Consider the following 19,542-nt stretch of genomic DNA (forward strand, 5'->3'; position numbering starts at 1 on the left):
GACAAGCACTCTTGAAAAGCTATAAAAAATCACTGCCATAAAAATTTCCATTATGTTTTTCTAGCTTTTTAGAAGTAACTAGAAGTTTCTAGAAATTTCTAAAAACTTCTAAAAACTAGAAGTTTCTAAAAACTAGAAGTTTTTAGAAGTTTCTTCTTTTAGAAAGACCTCACTGCTTATTAATACATAATGGAAAAAAAGGGTTCCTAATATTAAAGGAAAGTTAAATTCCACTGAATAGCATACAAGAATAAACTCTAGCTGGAAACCAATTCAAGATGATAATTTGAGGTAACTGGAAAGGTTCACACTAACAGTCTCCAAAGTGACAATTCCCTCTGTAGTCACTTAGGGCATAGCTCAACTTTGAAAAGCATTTAGGAGACTTAGCTTATTGTCTTGTGGGTTTTTTTTGTTTGTTTTCCCCAAATCAAGATTGAAAACTGAAGACAATATGTAACAGGTATATTTACAGATTATTTTATACCTATATATTAGCTTTATCAGTTAATGATATTACGAAAAGGCTACCAAGTCTGGTGCGTCCCAAAGACTACCCCCCTTCCTACTTGTTCAAGTAGGATCAAATGATGCTGCGACAAGGAAACTCCAAAATATCAAAAAGGATTTTATGTCTCTTGGAAAGATATTGAAGGGATCGGGGGGATGGGGAGCGCAAGTAGTGTTCTCCTCTGTCCTCCCAGTTGGTGACTGGGACCCAAGGAAGAAGGAGACAAATGAGCCAAGTGAATGATTCGCTGAAAGGCTGGTGCCATGCCCAAGGTTTGGGGTTCTGTGACCTTGGACGCACTTTTGAGGGACTGGGCATGCCAGATGGGGCGCAGCTGACCAGGTGGGGCAAGAGTGTTCTGGGCGGTAAGCTGTCTGGGCTTATCAGGAGTGCTTTAAACTAGATGCAATGGGGGAAGGGGATGCACCTCTGAGTGAAGAAAGCATACCTGAGAACATTATCACTCTAAGTAATGGCAGGGAAATACTTCTGAACTGCCCCAATGCAATTGGAAAGGGTTCTAGAAACGCTGTACGAGATTGCCCAGCTGAGGTGCCTCTACACCAATGCACACAGCATGGGAAACAAGCAAGAAGAATTGGAAACCATGGTGCAATTAAACAACTAAGACCTGATTGCTATCACAGAAACCTGGTGGGATGGATCACACAACTGCAACACTGGAATAGAGGGCTACAAGCTCTTCAGAAGGGATAGACAAGAAAGGAAGGGATGGGGTGTTGCCCTCTACATTAGGGAAGAGATTGATTGTGAAGAGTTGACTCTGAGAAACAGCCATGGACAGGCTGAAAGCTTGTGGGTGAGAGTTAAGGACCATACCAATAAAGACCGCACCAATAAAGGACAGCTTGTGGTTGGGGTCTACTACAGGCCACCCAATCAAGGGAAGCCTGTGGATGAGGCATTCTTCAACTACAAGAAGTGTCGTGCTCACACACTCTCATCCTGATGGGGAACTTCAACCACCTGGATATCTGCTGAGAAAACTACACAGGAGGCTGTAAGCAATTCAGGAAATTCTTAGAGTGCGTTGAGGATAACTTCCCAGCCCAGGTATTAGACAAACCAACCAGAGGAGAAGCATATTCCTGGTACTCACCAACATGGAAGAGCTCATTAAAGTGGTCAAGATTGGAGACAGGCTGGGCTGCAGTTACCACACCCTGGTTGAGTTCGTGATCTTGAGGAATATGGGCCTGGCAAAAGCAAAGTCAAGACCCTGAACTTCCAAAGAGTAAACTTCAAGTTATTTAAAGACCTTGTAACTGAAATCCCCTGGAACACTGTCCTTAGGGACAAAGGAGCTGAACAGAGCTAGCAGCTCTTTAAGGATGTTTTCCTTAGAGTGTAAGAACTCTCCATCCTGCTGTATAAAAAAGGGGGCAGGGAGGGCACACAACCAGGATGGCTGTGCAAGAACCTGCTGGTCAAACTGAGGTGAAAGAATGAAATGCACAGGCAGTGGAAGCAGGGACACGTGGCCTGGGAAGAGTACAGGGATGCAGTCTGGATGTGCAGGGATGGAATCAAAAAAGCCAAGGCAAAGGCGGAAATAAGCTTGGCAAAAGATGCAAAGAATAACAAGAAGGAATTCTATAGCCACATTGGCCAGAAAAGGGCAAATTGAGTTTTCCCTTGCTGATAAATGTAAATGGAGAACTGGTAGCAACAGACAGAGAAGGATAAGGTACTGAACAAACCTCTAGGCAAGGGCTCGAGTTGTGGAGTCTCCTTCTCTGGAGACTTTCAAAACCCACCTGAACGTGTTCCAGTGTGACATGATTTGGGTGTTCCTGCTCCAGCAGGGGGATTGGACTAGATGATCTTTCAAGGTCCCTTCCAATCTCTTAATATTCTGTGATTCTGTGAAAGACAAGGCAAAGATGGAACTGAGCTTGGCAAGGGATGCAAAGAATAACAAGGAGGGATTCTATAGGTACATTTGGCCAGAAAATAAAGGCCGAGGAGAGTACTCCCTCTGATGGATGAGAAGGAAGAACTGGTAACGACAGACATGGAGAAGGCTGAGGTACTCAATAACTTCTTTGCCTCAGTCTTCACTGACAGCCAGGCTTCCCAAGTCATTAATTTCCCTGAACCTGTAGATGGAGGCTGGGGAAGCAAAGTCCCACCCACTGTAAGTGAAGACCAGGTTCAAGACCACCTGATAAACTGAACAGGTACAAGTCTATGGGGCCTGATGACATGCATTCCAGGGTCCTGAGGGAACTGGCTGATGGAGTTGCCAAGCCTCTCTTCATCATATTTGAAAAGTCCTGGAAGTCAGGAGAAGTCCCTGGTGACTGGAAAAAGGGAAACATCACGACTGTTTTTTAAAAAGTGTGGAAAGGAGGACCCAGGGAACTACAGACCGGTGAGCCTCAGCTCTGTGCCTGGAAAGATCATGGAACAGATCCTCCTGGAAGGAATGTCAAGGCACATGCAGGACAAGGAAGTGATCCAGGACAGCCAGCATGGCTTCACCATGGGCAAATCGTGCCTGACCAATCTGGTGGCCTTCTATGATGGAGTGACTGCATCACTTGACAAGGGAAGACTGAGCGATGTCACCTACCAGGAATTCTGCAAGGCCTTTGGAATGGTCCCACATGACATCCTGATCTCCAAACTGGAGAGAGATGGATTTGAAGGGTGGACCATTCAGTGGATAAGGAGTTGGCTTGATGGCCACACCCAGAGAATGGTGGTCAATGGCTCTATGTCCAATTAGAAGCCGGTGACAAGTGGTTTCCCTCAGGGGTCTGTCCTGGGACCGATACTGATTAATATCTTTATCAACGAGAGACAATGGGATCAAGTGCACTCTCAGCAAGTTTGCAGATGACAAGCTGAGTGGTGCAGTCGATACAACAGAAGGAAGGGATGCCATCCAAAAAGACCTGGACATGCTGGAGAAGTGGGCCCACATGAACCTAATGAGGTTCAGCAAGGCCAAGTGCAAGGTGCTGCACCTGGGATGGGGCAATCCCGGACAGGAGCACAGACTGGGAGAAGAACTCATTGAGAGCAGCCCTGCAGAGAAGGACTTGGAGCTTCTGATGGATGAAAAACTCGACATGAGCCAGCAGTGCACGCTTGCAGCCCAGAAGGCCAACTGCATCCTGGCTGCATCAACAGAGGAGTGGCCAGCAGGTCAAGGGAGGTGACTGTCCCCCTATACTCTGCCCTTGTGAGGCCCTACTTGGAGTCCTGCATCCAGGTCTGGGATCCCTGGCACAAGAAGGATGTGGAGCTGTTAGAACGGGTCCAGAGGAGGGCCACAAATAGGATCAAGGGGCTGGAGCACCTCTCCTACGAAGAGGGGCTGAGAGAGCTGGGGATGTTCAGCCTACAGATGAGAAGGCTCCAGGGGGACCTCATTGAGGATTTTCAGTACTTAAAGGGAACTTATAAAAAAAGATGAAGTGCAACTCTACTCTATCAGGTATTGACAGGATGAAGGGGAATAGTTTTAAACTAAAAGAGGGGAGATTTAGATTAGAGGTTAGGAGAAAATTTTTTACTCAGAGGGTAGTGAGGCAGTGGAACGGGTTGCCCAGAGAGGTTGTAGATGCCCCATTCCTGGAGGTGGTCAAGATCAGGTTAGATGAGGCCCTGGGTAACCTGATCTAGTGGGTGTCGTCCCTGCCTATGGCAGGGGGGGTTGGAACTAGATGATCTTTGAGGTCCCATCCAATCCAAGCAATTCTATGATTCTATACGAGTACAAAAATTAGAGAGCATAGCCCCTTATGAAGCAGAATTTTTATGAAATATTAAGCTCCAATGAAATATAACAAAACCAAAGAATTTTCAACAGTTCAATAGTGATTTATTTACTTATTTTCCAGTATTGTTTATGAAAAACACTTTGCAACTTTCCTCTGTTTCCATGGGATATCAGTACTACTTTTATAACTGTCTTTTCCTTTTAGAATTAATACAAGTTCTGTTATAGTGAAATTCAGCACTAATCTAAATCCAGTCTCTTATTACCATGTTTATTTCTTAGAATATCAGTGCAGACTGGGTACATAAGGATGGTAGGATATAGCCTTTAAAACACTGTTCTTCCTTTAGAGGATATAGTTGTCATCACAATTTCCAGTAACACACTGAGGAACTTTAAAGCTGATGCTTTAAATCAAAATTCCATTGAAGAAATGTGTTCTAGATGCTACTGACTCAGAAGAATCTGATGGAAAGAGATGGTCAGCAACAATTTGGTTATGGAAAGAGTATTATTTATTACAAAATGGTTTATATGCACAATCAACTTTAAAGCAGAAACACCGACAAAACCAAGCCCCCAATAATTTACTAAATACGTAATGGCTTTCAACTGAGAAATAAGAGGGGTGAAAAAGATATTTTAAATTAATAAAATTAGCACGTGAAAAAAAACATTTTTTTAAATTGCCACGTGTTATACTGCTTCCTATTTATGCTAATGCAAAAACATTAAAAGTAAAGAGGTGGTAAAGTATCTAGGCAATAAATTGTAATTTCTGAAGTATACATGTATGTGGGACAAGAAGCAAATGTTGCATTTCCTGGCAATAAAATATACATGAACGATAAGTTACTGAAGTCAGGAAGTAATGCTATAAAAGAAATCTATGATAGATAGCTGGCACTTAACAGCTGTGATGTTTTGCACAAGTTTTTCTGTCTTAAGGGAATTATGTATGGAAAAAATCATAGAATGGGTAAGATTGGAAGGGACCTCTGGAGGCCATCTAGGCCAATCCCCCTGCTCAGAGCAGGGTTAGCTACAATCCCCCTGCTCAGAGCAGGGTTAGCTACAGCTGCTTGCCCAGTGCTGCATCCTGTCAGGTTTTGAATAACTCCAAGGATGGAGATTCCACGATCCCCTCTAGGCAACCTGTTGCAATGTTTGACCACCCTTAGAGTCAAAAGGTTTCTTTCCATGTCTAAATGAAAATTATTGCAGTTTGTGCCCACTGTCTTATCTTGCCGCTGGATATCACTGAGAAGAGTTTGGCTCTGTCTTCTTTACTGCCTTCCCATCAGGTATCTTATCAACACATTGATAACATCCCCCTGAACGTTTTCTACCTCAGGCTGAACTTTCCCAGCTCTTTCAGCCTCTCCTCAAACACTAGATGTTTCAGTCCCTTAACAATACTCATGGCCGTTTGATAGACTCACTTCCATATCTTTATGTGTTGGGGAGCGTTAAACTGAACTGCACATTCCAAATGTGTCTCACCACTAATGAGTAAAGAGGAAGAATCACCTCCCTTAACCTCCTGGCAACACTCTTCTCAAAGCCAGGACCCCCTTTTTTTTTTTTTTTTTGCCAACCTGCTTCACACCTAGTTAGCCCCTAGCCTGCATGGGGTTAACCATTCCCATGTGCAGAACTTGGCATTTCCCTTTGTTGAAGTGACTGATGCTCCTGTCTGCTCATTTCACTAGCATATCAAGGTCCCTCTGAATGGCAGCACACCAATCTGGTATATCAACTACTTCTCCCCACTCTGCAAACTTTCTGAAAGTGCACTCTGTCCCATCACCCAGGTCATTAACAAAGATGCTAAACAGTACTGGACCCACTATCAACCCCTATGGTACACCATTAGTGACTGGCTTCCAGCTACAATTCATGCCCTTGTTGACGAAGCCCATCAGTTCAGCCCATTTTTGATCCACCTCACTGTCTGCTTGTCTAGTCTGTACTTCGTTGGTTTGTTTATGAGGATGTTGTGGAACAGTGTCAAAAGCCTTACTAAAATCAAAAATGAACAGACCCTCATCCATACTGCCAGTCATCTTATCAGAAAAGGCTATCAAGCTTATTAAGCGTGATCTCCCCTCCATAAATCTATGCTGATTACTCCTGATCACCTTCTGTCCTTCATGCATTTGCAAATAGTTTGCAGGATGAGTTGTCACATCATCTTCGCAGGACAGGAACTGAGGTAAGGTTGACTGGCCCTTAATTTCCCAGATCCTCTTTTTTGCCCTTCCTGAAGATAGAGATGATGTTTGCTTTCTTTCAGTCCTCAGGTGCTTCCCCCAGTCACCTTGATCTTTCACAGATTATTGACAGTGGTCTTGCAATAACATTGGCCAGTTACCGCAGCATTCATGGATGCATCCCATAAGGTCCCACAGACTTGTGCATGTCCAGTTTGTTCCCTAGTGTGTTCATTCTCCACCAAGGGTAAGTCTTCATTGCTTCAGGTCTTCCCACTGACATTCCTAGTGCTTGGGATTCCTGCAGGCTGGTCTTACCAGTAAAGACCAAGGTGAAGACGACATTGCATACTTCACCCTTGTCTATGTCCCTTGTTAACAGGTCCCTATTCCCATTCAGCAGGGAGTTAAAGTCACCCTGAGGACTAGGGCCCGTGAACTTGAGGATTTTTCCGGTTGTCTAAAGAAGGCTTTATCTACTACTAATTCTTTTTTCTTTTTTTTCCTTTTTTTTTTTTTTTTTTTAACACCAAGAATTAAATAAATACAAAAAGATTATTACAGATGGTGCTTGTGAGTATATAATTTATATACAACAGATTTCAAAGTGTATCTAGAATGACCTGTGGGAGACTTTATAATAGAAATCAGCAATGAAGAAAAGAAAGGCAATTAAATTAAATCTTCAATTATATGAATATAAAACATCTAAATACATTTAGCCTTTAGGTAAAAGCAGCACTGAATCCTCTACAGAAATATCAAAAAGTCAGAAAGATTTCCAGTTACAGGAGAATTCAGATGACTATCTGAATTTTACACAATTGCTAGAGTCTTGACAAGAACTTTCCACTTCTTAGCACGTTTTATTGTCAAATACAGGAGACTATCCAAAATACAGGAGCTGCTTCAAGCAGCATGATTAAGCTACTAAGCTAAAGTAGCTACAGCATAAATTTGAAATCTGTGACAAGACAAAACTATATTGCAGGTATGGAAAGAACAGCAATTATTTTTTAAAATTTAATGTGAAAAAAGATTATTTGTTTTTAATACTGAGGCTGCAAAAAATGCTAAAGAAAATTAATACCCATTGATTTCTGCTACAGAATAATTACATAAAGCCTTCATATAAAAGAAAAAATTATTAAAGGAATATACACATATTTGTATGTGTGTATACACACACACACACTGATTGGGCTGTTTATACACATAGAAACCAATATACAGCTGATATTAAATGCCAGGATTTGTTTGGCTAAATTTGAAAGTGGTGATTATAAGATCTGAAAAACAACTAGCCAAATATACATAAGTTCTTCGAGTATAACAAAGGTAGAAAGTGCTGAATAAGTGTAATTTATGCAGACACAAAAAGAATCACATGATAGCATCTGTCTATACTATTTTGCTTACTTCTCTTTTTGTATCTCAAACTTTTAGATAATGAACATATAAAGGGTAATTATATTTCAATTATTTTACAATAAATGACAAGGATTTGATAGCATTGATCCAACAGTTTTGAAGGTACTGAAGATCAAACTATAAACTGAAAAATGCAAATAATCAAGAACAAGTTCCTCAAAGGATGCATAATGGTCAAAACTACACAGTTCTTTCAAAAAGGCACTAAATTATCTTGTGCTTTAAATACCACCAAGTCCTACTTTCAGTATCTGAAAAAGTAGTTTAAATATTAGTTTAAAAATAATAAATATGCAGATATGAAACTCAGAAACAAAACTTCACAACTCATGAAAATTTAAAAATCTTACTTAAAATCCAATAAACTAAACATGAGAAGCATGACTATAGATGGTTCTTGTGAATATATAATTTACATACAACCAGTTTCAAGTTGTTTCTAGAATTATCTGTAAGAGATTTAGTGACAGAAATTGGTGACCAAGCAGAAGGAGGCAAATAAAAGTTGATTAAGGCACAAAAACTGAAAAAAAAAAGAGGAGTAAATGATCAGAGCTTAGCATAGACACTTATCAGGTACTCAACAATGTTTTCAAAGGCATTATCAAAATCTGCCACAAATTGCTTATCTTGCTTCAATTACACCATTTAATATTAAATGTCTTTCCCAAACTAGAAAACTGGCAAAATGACAGCTGGAGATGAATAGAAAAGAAAAATAGTAAGTCAGGAGGACATCAACTAATGATTAGGGGGCTAAAGTGAGGAGGAGATAGCCTATCCTTCACTGTTAAAAACATACAAAGACTCTTTCACAGTCCAGTGTTGAAAAGCACAGAACTTCACAGTTTGTCTTTAACTAGTATAAATAACTACAAACTAAGGAAAGAGACATTGTTATGAAATATTTAAAAGAAAAACAGGCAGTCAACAAGTAGTCAGTTTTCTTCTGATTTCTGCTTCAGTCTGCATTTAAGACAAAAAAAGGCACAATTCTAGTATTCTAGTTCAACACCTTCTGTTTAGATCACATTTATTAATATATTTCATATCAACTCACTGACAGAAATTACCCATCAGCAAAAGTTGTATGTCTATTAGGATCACCAAGAAACTATCACAAATATATAAATTCATAACAAATGTGCAAGTTTCTAGTGCATACTCCATCTTAGTAAACTATATGACAAATTAATAGTCTCTTTATCTGAAATACTATCTTCCATTTGAAAAATCTAATTTTACAACGGAAAGAAAGAAAAAGGCCAAAATAAACAGTTATAACCATGAGGAGAAAATTAGTTTACATAGAGGGTGTTTGTAGATAAGCCTTTGCAGAGGTAGCCACTTACGTAGAAAGTGAAATGCAGCTGGGAATTGCAATATGCTTACTCTATGATAAGATGATTAATTAAAAGGGTTAAAAACAAATAGCATTGCTTGAAATCATTATTAAACTAGAAAAGCAAATATTACACATAAGTGAAGGCGTTAAGAATGAAATGCTCCTATAGTTGCATTAAAATTTGCAATTTTTAGTGTTATTTCATATACTGTAAATTTAAGAATTACCAGACCATAAATTGATTAAATGACTGTTGGGGGTACAACAGTGTACTGCAATAGATTTTTAAAACGTGAAGGAAAAACAGACTGAAATATTCTGTCCCCAAAACAGAAACTTCCACCCCCCAAAAAAATAGCAATGAAAATGCCTCTTGAGCAAATCAGCTGCAAATGAATGACTTTCATTTTTCAGTTGGCCAATGACACATAATGTGAACTCCAAAATACCAACTATGAAGGTGGGGAGGCACCGGAACAGGTTGCCCAGAGAAGCTGTAGATGCCCCATCCCTGGAGGTGTTCAAGGCCAGATTGGATGGGGCTTTGGGGGACTTGATCTGGTGGGGGGAGGTGTCCCTGCCAATGGTAAGGGGTTGGAACTAGATGATCTTTAAGGTCCCTTCCAACCCAAGCCATTCTATGATTCTATGATCCTCAACAGATAGCAGGATATGCCTGCAGTAGAGAAAATGCAGCATACCCACCACACAGAAAATAGTCCTTAGTTCAATTAATAATGCGTATTACTAGCCTTACAGTTAAGAGGTTAACAAGAGAAAGAAAAGAGTTTGTTTACTCCAAAATTCTGGTTAAAATGATAGAAAGGCATTATAACGTCCCCTGCTTAACAATACAACATACAAATAATCCTGTTTGCTTCAGTACAATTTCTTTAAAGTACATAATATTTAAAGAGTTCAAGCTTTGTATGGCCATGCTTTCTAGAAAGTATCAATGTACTTTAAAACTATGTTTTAAAATCAGATATTGCTGATTTGCTGTTCGTTTTTTACAAGTTGCTTCCAAGAGGCATAAAAGTGTGAGCATATATTGCATAGCTCCAAGCAATTAAGATGATTTACCTTTCAAAGTACCTTGCTTTAAGTAGAAGGGTTAAATAATTGAAGCCTTTCTTGTTCTCCACCAAAGTTTTTTTTTCTGAAATATGCTCCTCTCTAGTGTCTTACTTCTAAGTCAGTGATTCATGTGCTGTGCTAAGACTTTTTTTGATTGAAAATTTCACAAAGTATTACTTATTTGAGAAATTTACCACTCACTTGGCAAGAAAAAAATCATCATCAGTTCATACAACCAGAAACACTGCGTACCCAGTCCTGCTGAAATTATTATATGGTACACGTATTGAGCAAGGTGAAAACATGACATTTACTTGTGCACTGTATAATAAGGGTTTTCCAAAAACCCATGATGGATAGGAAAATGATCACAAACAATGACAACAGTCTAGAAAGACTATGCGCTGCAAAAGATTATGGGAAACACTGCTACACCAGGGACCAGGGTATGTTCAGAAAACTACAGGGTGCTGTGGAGCTTTGTTGGGTGCACACTACAGGGCAGCAATAATAAATTCAGCATTTTTCCCCCCAAAATAAAAGGTTTTCAACCTGCATTTAAATGGCATGCATTACAAAATGTTACGTATATAGCTAGAACATGAATATCTGTTAATCATGAACATCTGTACATGCAGACATTGAAAGCTTTAGACATTCTCCACCTTCCAGCACAAGATTATTTTTGATGGAGAAGTGGAAGGCTTTGCCTCTACATTAACTCTAGAGCAGCATTTAAACCAGAATATGTGGCCCACTGTACCTGTGCACTGACTATTGGAGAATACAAGCCTATTGCATTATCTTGAGGTTATATTTAGAAATTTAAAAAAAAAAAAAAAAAAAAAAAAAAAACTCAGTTCCTTTCTAGTGACCTGAAAGTGCTGTGACTCCTCATACTAAGTAACTGACCCAATATCACCTGAATGGAGGTTTACATGTCTAAATTTCCAACCAAAGAATTAGATACCACATTTAAATTAAGAACCTAAACTTTTAAAATAGGTAATATTTTAAACAGTCCAAACAAATCTGCAACAACAAAAAAAAAAGTGTGAACAGTGCCCAGAAAAAAGAAACTCTCTGCAACCAAATGACTGTTTCTTAGAAAATACTGGAAAGATACAGTTTTAAATACTGTTATGAGGTAAGATCATGGTTTCTAAACCAGCAACTAGTGAAGAGCCTCAAATTGCCTCGTCTTCACTGACCAAGAAGATGGGTTTCAGGGGCTTTGGGAACTGATTTCAGAAATAGAAAGGGGTATAAGGAGATAGTGATGATTCTATAGAGGAAGATGAGCATCCACTATCAATTTTCATTTTATTTTTTTTTTCTTTACCTTAAGTTAATAGGATTTATCTAACCTCATGTTAGATAAAACTGAATGAGAATAAACTGTAGGTGTGGGCCACAACAAAACATGCATTACCTAAACTATACTCAACTGAAGCTTCTTCTGGGCAAGAAGGACAGGAGAAAAAAACAACAAACAAACAAGGAACTCCTTTCCAGACATGGCTACCATGTCATCCAAAACACTTGCGTAGGTCCAAGTAAGCCTATTAAAAAGGTGTCTACACGTATACAATAAAACATCCTCCAATAGCCATTTTTCCTTCATTGTACCTATACAATGTACATTACAGCTCTTCAAAACATCAGCATAAGACTGAGTGAAAATATTCACATACACTAACAGTGCTGATTCAGAAAGTTTGCTGACTAAAACAAAAAAAATCATTTGTAAAGTAAGACTTTATGCAAAGTGAACAAAAAGTTTACAGTGGGTATTATGTAATAAAGAAATCAGTCTCCTAAATATAGTCTAAGGTATCCTTGTGGGAATAGAAATGTTGTTTTTGCAGAGTTACATTGTTTAGAAGGAGGGAATGTGGTACTGAGATATGCTTACAGTGATAAGAAAGTTTAGCAGGCGACCTTGTAAAATGCAGACAATCAGACTCCTTAGGACAATTAGGTGAAAATCACGGTGTCAAGTCAAGTCAGATAAGTGAAGAAACATTACCACTTCAAGCAGTAAAAATGTCAAAAGAAATTTGAAATTTAACAGGCCGGCGACTGAAGGCCATGCATTGTTTGTGAAGCATCAGATAGATTGTGAATCTGGATTACCCACTCAGTGGGGAAACAGGGGAGGGTCCTGCCATCAGAAGGTATATAAACTGTGTTTTGGAACTAGTAGATGCGCTCTCTCCTGCTTGTGGGGCGCCCGCCATTGCAATCGCGAATAAATTACTACTTCACTGAGATCCTCGCCTGAGCCTAAGTTATTGGCTACGGAGTGTTTCTCACATCCTCAAATGCATGCAAGTCTTTCAGAAGAAGATAATCCATCATAAGGTTTAGTCTTCAACTTATTTAAGCCCACAAAGTTCTACCTGACTTCAAAGATCTCACAATCTATTTTTTTGTTAAATGATGACATCATAATTATTGTACATATTAATTACTGGCCATGATCCTGAGGTACCCAGCCTCAGTGTTATATGCAGGGAAGCAACAATTCAAGCTTGAAGACAATGAAACCACATATAAAAAGAAGATACAGCAAGCAGAAAAACTACCTACAAAGGCTTGCCATATGGAAGAGAGGGAGGAATGTGTAAAGCAACAAAGGAATCAAAGCCACTACTTTCAATTTTAACATCCCTACTCTATCTAAAATAGGGATTTTGGCTTAAATAGAATTGATATTTAGGTGTTAAACTGTGGAGGAATGGTTAAGTGAAATAGGACACGTGGATGTTGGGCAGTTAAGAGGCAATGGGCTAGTAAAGTACCGTACTCAACTCACATGAGTCTGGCACGTACGCAGCTGGCTGAGAGCCAATCAGGCTCAAGGACACGATGCCCTTGAGCGATGGGGAAAGTCCCTAAGGCGGGATGGTGGCTAAAAGAAGGAGGAACTACCTGAAAAGAGCGGGAAATGTTAGCCAATCCTGAGCTTAGTTTTTGCAATATGTATGAGTTGATTATGTTCGAACTAGATAAAAGGCGACTGAGCTATCCATTAAAGTTGAAGTTCACTGTTCACTCATATTGAGCGTCTGTGTCTTCCTTCCGTCGACAACATTAAACTACTTCAATTTCTTAACTGTTCAACAAAATTTAATGGGTAATCTGAAATAAAGAGGTAACAGTAATCTTTTAAAGATCATTTGCAAAAAAAAACTTCAAAACATCCACTAAAATATTTTGCCACAAAAAAATGCCATTTGATAAACACTGACCACCTTCTTGTGCTGGGGAAGGATGTTGTGCACAAGAAGGACATGGGTCTGTTAGAGCAAGTCCAGACGAGGGCCATGAAGGTGATCAAGGGGCTGGAGCACCTCTCCTACGAAGAGGGGATGAGATCTGGGGATGTTTAGCCTACAGATGAGAAGGCTCCAGGGGGACCTCATTGAGGATTTTCAGTACTTGAAGGGGACTTATAAAAAAAGATGGAGAGCAACTCTTTGCTCAATCAGATAATGACAAGACAAGGGGGAATGGTTTTAAACTAAAAGAAGGGAGATTTAGATTAGAGGTTAAGAGGAAATTCTTCACTCCTAAGGTGAGGAGGCACTGGAACAGGTTTCACAGAGAGGTTGTGGATGCCCCATCCTTGGAGGTGTTCAAGACCAGGTTAAATGAGGTCCTGGGCAACCTGATCTAGTGGGTGTCGTCCCTGCCTATGGCAGGGGGGATTGGAACTAGATGATCTTTGAGGTCCCTTCCAACCCAATGCATTCTGTGATTCTATGGGGGCCCCAGACCTGAACACAGTACTCTAAGTGGGGCCTCATGAGGGCAGAGTATAGGGGGACAATCGCTTCCCTTGACCTGCTGACCACTCCTCTGTTGATGCAGCCCAGGATGCAGTTCACATTCTGGGCTGTAAGCATGCACTGCTGGCTCATGTCAATCCTTTTGTCCACCAGAACCCCCAAGTCTTTCTCTGCAGGGCTGCTCTCAATGAGTTCTTCTCCCAGTCTGTACTCATGTCCGGGATTGCCCCATCCCAGGTGCAGCACCTTGCACTTGGCCTTGCTGAACCTCATTAGGTTCATGTGGGCTCACTTCTCCAGCATGTCCAGGTCCCTTTGGATGGCATCCCTTCCTTCTGTTGTATCGACTGCACCACTCAGCTTGTTGTCATCTGCAAACTTGCTGAGGGTTCACTCAATCCCTTTGTCTATGCCATTGATGAAGATATTGAAAAGCACCGGTTCCAAGACAGACCTCTGAGCTTAGGCTTTAATGCACCAAAAATTAGACAACAAACCACTGTGAAATAAAAGCAGACTTCTAATACACAGAAACATTGGTAAAGATATAAAGAATCTAATTGAAGTGCTATTGACTGTATAATAATAAGCCTTTCAAAAAGAAGTCTTTCTCAGAGCTTATTCCATTTTAGAAATTACAATACAAAATTTTGTCTTACTCTCCATATCCGCTCTTACATAAGAAATACACAATTTCTAATTGCAGATAATTGCAACTTCTCCAGTGATTCTGATTGGACATAAAGCATTTAAAAGTTTGGGGGTAATATTACTACCCTTCTGAAAAGTGAAACAGAATTAGTAATGATCATCAACAGCCAGGATCTCAATGTAAGATTTCTTCTGAACTGTTGAACCTTTTATCATAGCTTTTCCATGCAACTAAACTCTTGTCTTTCAAAACCTCTATGAAATTAATGACAGGTCTTTTATTTATTTATTTTTTAATTATCTACTTAAGTTCAATTTCCCACCAAAGCACCAAAATTCCTCTCCTTATAAAGAATATCTTATAAGAGGGAAATCAAGTGTCTCCTCAGGTTTAATGCTGATCATCTTATAGTAAGCTTCATTCTATATCTTTCAGGTATCAAATATCTAAGGATTAACAAAAATGTTAAACCCTTCCATCTTCTGAAGAGATAATCTCCAGGAATCTTGTATTAATAAATGTCTATCCTAAAAATCACAACATTGTTTTATTCTGGGTATGGTTAAAGCCTCCAGATATATTTTAAATAGGTAAATTAAGATAAACACTTAGGACAGCATTACATGCAAAGTCTATATCTATCATGTAGTCAAGATAAAAACTACGCATAATCCTTTAACACTTATTTTACACACTTCCTACTCATTTCTGTTGGAATGCTGCCTCAGAAAGCTAAACAAATGCTGGCCCTTGCAAAACTGAAGCATATGACAGATTTAAAAAAATGTTTAACGCAGAACTAACAACTAAATAATCCAAAATTCAATTTCAAATGTTAGCTACAGAGTTTCTGAATGCAAAAAATTACACTGTCAATTGCTGGATTGCTGCTTTATTCTACCTGTGCAGATACTAAGATTTTCTTTTACCTATTTACATTTTCTTTTACCTGTGAACACAAGTGAATATTTTACAAATTATTTTGCATTGCTGACATTATTCAGCAATACTTTGTATGATTTATAAGAAACTATAAGACTGACCAGTAATCAGCACAGACCGATAATTTTGTTTTTTCTCTTTACCAGATTACTGAGGACTAAATAAAAAACATCTTGTTACAATTTTAATATTCTAACATAAATAAAGATTTCAAATACACAATACAGCATTCTCACGTTGGAAATGCAAATGCAATGCAGCACTTCCAATTTGACATTACACAACAGGTAATCTAGATTCAAACTACAGGTGGCATAGATGATAATGACAGTGGTGCAGTGGTAAGTATCTACCAATGATTCTTGAATATTTTGGAAGTGAGGGAAGCCACTGTTGGTAAATCCACAGGTTTTTAAAGTCATCTGCTCCTCCTCAAAATCAGCTGTTGTACGTTGCACAGTCAACACATCTCTCAACCTTCACCTTGCAAATGCCACAAAACTCATTCTTGCTCAAGCCAAGTGCTGGGAAGTATTTAAAACACTATGAGAACCTGAACCACTTGTTTTTTTGCAACAAACACTAAATACATAGAGTAGGAGAAAAAGAGGCAAGTCATTTTACCTTATAAATTACTCTTTGTCACCAATGAAAACTGATAGTAGTCACTTCCATAAATGTAAAGGAGAATGGATATTTATCATTTTAATACACACATGCCAAAGAATTTAATACAAAATGAAAGAAATAAAGACAACTTATTTTATGCAGATTTGTTGGATAGCTACCAATTTAAAATTGACAAGTGATACAAATAACTTTATTATTATTATTACTGACATTAAGAAAGCCAAAATTTTAAACAGCTTGTAGATCCAATTTCAGAACTTTTATTTACTAATAATCTTTAATGCTTAACACTGCTTTATAATTAAAGTGCATCCCTTGTAGCACTTGCCTACAAAATGAGATCATGTAACAGCATACAACTTTCTAGTAGTGAAGAGAATAAAATATGTTCTTTAGAAAATATCAAATTGTATTTCTTAAATTTCACTACCATGAAAGAACACTAAGTTAATGCTACATAACCCCCTCTATCTACCAGAAACGTCCATCTACAAGAACAGAGGACATAAAATAAAAATTTTATGTAGTAACTGAACTTGTAATTATGATTGCTTTAAGTAACAGTCTGCAAAAAAAATCTCTGCAAAAATACTACAGTGCAACTATTCCTACTCTTTCATCATTTAAACACAGAATTTCAAAAACTGGATATGCAAATAGAGTAAATTAGATACAGAAATTTGAAAATACATTTTAAAAGCTACCTTTTAGACAAGCATCTGAATCAATCCGTAATATTTAATTTCGTCAAATCCATGAGAGGTACCACATAACTCATCTCAGAAAGTAGGAAAAAAGTGGGGAAAAATCTCAGCTTCTTACTGTTCAGGAGAGAAAAAAAATGGTAGAAAAAAACACTGCACATTAAAACGTTACGGTGTTAAAAATTCAAAGTGCATTCCGAAAGAGCAATATACTGGAAAATAATTCTTAAAGCAAGGTTCTCCTGAGCCAATATTTTCACTTCTTATCTCTGCTACCCTTGTCTTTAAAATCCTTTTCAAGTTCACTCCTACAAAGATTTCCATGTGACCAAGGAATTTCAGAACAATTCTCTTACATAGGCAGTACATAACTTTCAGTGGTTTAAGTGAGTTTCTGCATATCAATTAATACCTCAGCAACTTCCATCTCATACCAAAGTCTGAAGTATGCTTCCTCCATCATACTATAGTGATGATATACCAGTGGTACACTCCTGGACTCTTTTTGTTTTGTTTTTAAAAAACAGCCTCTCTTTTCCCTATGTTCTGTCTTCTTAACAGCACCACAGAAACACCATGAATACCTACATTAGCACAAAGTACGATGAATGCATCAAACAGGCCAACAATTTTCTTTAGCTTTCCTCTCTATTCATGGGGAAACCTCAGGAAAAAAGTCAGCACTATCTCAATCAGGACAGTAAAAGAGAAAACAAAAAACAAAGAAATGCAAATTTAAACATAACAATGGCAGGACAAAGTCAGGGAAAAATTCCAAAGAATTAATACACTAATAAAGGAAAACGTAATGTATCAACGTTTGGCAGTTTTAGTTGTGTTTTTTTTTTCAGTGTTTTTGTTTGTTTGTTTGTTTGTTTGTTGTTTTTTTACATTTGTACTTTTTTTCTTAACAGAATTCTCCTCATATTCTTTGTCTAAAAAATGCCAAAGCTGTAAGTCATGAGGTAAGAATCGCCAATTCAATGTAAATAATTTATTCCTAAGTTTTCCACTCCACCTAAATAGCTAAGTGTGATTTCACTTTTAACAAGTGACAGAGAACAAACTAAATTGAGTTCTTTTCCTAATCTGAAGGATCACAGCCTGCCCACATCACTAAACTAAAAATTACTGTATAATTAAACACCATGAGCAGTTTCCACTTAAAATAGGCTCACGTTCCAAAGAGCAAAAGCACCTCAGCACACGACTGACAAACAAAAATGAAGCTACAACAGTAAATTTAGAGTGCATAATTCTTATCTTTTTACATTCATTTAACACAGGGCACGTGAGAAAGAAGACTGTACCAAATGCTTAAAAACTCTAAGTTGTGAACATTATAGAGCAAAACTTTATACCTTAAAGCACCTGCCTATGCATGAACAGTAAGAAGTAGGACCAACAAACCTCAAACCTGTCCAGGCATATATGGCATTTAGGTTCAGAATTATGATTGCTTTACAAAACTGTGTGAGTCTAGCAAATCATTTAATCATAGGCTGTGTCAGTTTTTATACTATTCACAATCAGATACAGCTGCAGTAGCAGAGTTCAATACAGAATAGATCCCATAAGTTAGGTAATGCACAACAGAAAGGAAAACACACATCCGAAAGTTTTTCATTAAAATATTTTTTCAGTTTAAAAATAAACTTATAACACTTATGTATTAAAACAATTTGTGCTTTCAATCACTCCAAAAAAGCAATTTCATTGCCTAGGTCAGCTAAGAAAGATTTCTCTCGCTTATATCAGTTTCAGTCTGCATGCTCCAGCACCTAGTGCTTCTGAAAAATTATAAGCAAGCATTACACATCAGTTTTTGTAGAAACAAAGAGAATCTTTGAGACAGCCTAGATCAAGTACTACTAACAGGGGGGTTGGAATTAGATGATCTTTAAAAGTCCCTTCAAACCCAAACCATTCTATGATTCTCTGACAGTTTGAGATCAAGGTATAATTTGTCTAATGTATAACCTCACACAGGAATTCAGTTACACCTACTAGGAAATGGCAAATCCAAACCTAAATTGAAATTAGATGGTTACAGCAAAGCTTGACCAACACACTATAGGAACACATTCTTTAAAAATATCAGTTTGTATGCTATTTCCCCAAATATTCCCCAGCATGTTGCAATTCTAGAGGTTAACTTGAAATAATCAGTCATCCAATTTCAAGTCACAAGATACAAGCTGCGTGTGATAACTGACTAGACAAAGGGTGCAGAAGTGTTCTCTACTGATAAAGTGCTAGAAATTTTAAAAGCTGCAAGGTTTTAGATTTTTTTTTTCTTTTATAATAATACCACCTTCTATACCATTTTACAGTGTTTTATCCGCTTGCTTTACAAGCTAGGAACTTGAGAAGCTAAGAAATTATACTGCACAGGTAACCTGAAGTATAGAGATGAGTGAGTTATCTGATTACTATTAACATTAAGGTCTGGTTTTGCTAGATCTGTAAGAGATCTTACAGCTACTACCTTA

General features: G+C 38.3%; 1 protein-coding gene across 11 annotated transcripts in view; it reads right to left on the reverse strand.

The window, feature by feature from the left end:
* LOC311426254 (nipped-B-like protein) overlaps positions 1-19,542 on the reverse strand; it is a 186,335-nt gene that overhangs the window by 132,645 nt on the left and 34,148 nt on the right. For 4 of the 11 annotated variants that reach the window (XM_084502462.1, XM_084502460.1, XM_084502461.1 and 1 more), the window contains one exon: positions 17,051-17,167. The exons of 5 other annotated variants lie outside the window; for them this stretch is intronic. The gene's annotated coding sequence lies outside the window, so the exon portion shown is untranslated. Of the gene's footprint in view, positions 1-1,631; positions 1,729-2,289; positions 2,396-17,050; positions 17,168-19,542 lie in introns of all 11 variants that reach the window. 2 more of the 11 variants (XM_084502463.1, XM_084502465.1) reach the window with 2 other exon arrangements.

This window comes from Aythya ferina, assembly GCF_964211825.1.
Source record: "Aythya ferina genome assembly, chromosome: W".
NCBI classification, from domain to species: domain Eukaryota; kingdom Metazoa; phylum Chordata; class Aves; order Anseriformes; family Anatidae; genus Aythya; species Aythya ferina.